This window comes from Uranotaenia lowii, chromosome 3, assembly GCF_029784155.1.
Source record: "Uranotaenia lowii strain MFRU-FL chromosome 3, ASM2978415v1, whole genome shotgun sequence".
NCBI classification, from domain to species: domain Eukaryota; kingdom Metazoa; phylum Arthropoda; class Insecta; order Diptera; family Culicidae; genus Uranotaenia; species Uranotaenia lowii.
In genome coordinates, this window is record NC_073693.1 from 296,308,002 (window position 1) to 296,308,831 (window position 830).

The following is an 830-nucleotide window of genomic DNA, read 5'->3' on the forward strand; positions in this document are numbered from 1 at the left end:
CGTAGTCCTGAGTAATTTTAGCAGCTTAAAAAAGCGTTATTTTCGTAATAAAAAAATTGAAATTTATCATAAAATTCTAGGTTAGCCAAAGCGATTAGAAGATATAGGAATTCGGAGATGACATTTTTTCGTGGGTTTTTTTCCGTTTGAAGCAGAATCCAGACGTTCGGATAAGTTGCATCAGCTGAAATTTTATAGATTCACAAGCTAGAATAAATTTCCTCATCAATGAATATCAAATCATGATCAAATCAAATCAAATCATATTGACCCAAACGAAAAATGTGTAAGTTTTTTTTTCGGTATGCCACTTTGGGCACTTAAGAAGTTAAGAGTCACCAGATGCCATGATTTTGCATAAAAATTAACAAAATTTTCCATGTTCCACTCCATTTTCCTAGGCGTGCGGTGGTTCAATCAACAATCAATAGATTCCTCAGAAAAAATTACAAAAATTAACAAAATGAAGGAAAATTTGGGGTTAATAAAGACACTAAATTTTTGTTCGTAAGCACGTGCGGGCGTCTAAAGTTATGTCCAATCGTTTTCCTGACATTTTTCCTAACGGAAAGTATATTTTAATAGATTTGGTTCATGAAGGAGGGAAGATATTGAGTTTCTTTGTGGTTTATTCACTTTTTTCCTCATTGTACAGCAATTTTAGTTAGAAATGCAAAATCGACACAATACTTTGCAAGACTTATCGAACCGAGAAGAGCAACAAGTTATCACCCGGATCCGTCTAGGACAGTAGTCGGAAGAGCCAAAAGCTTCAAATTTTCAAAATTTCAGAGTTTGAAAGAGCCACATTCAAGATTGTTTTTGTTTTA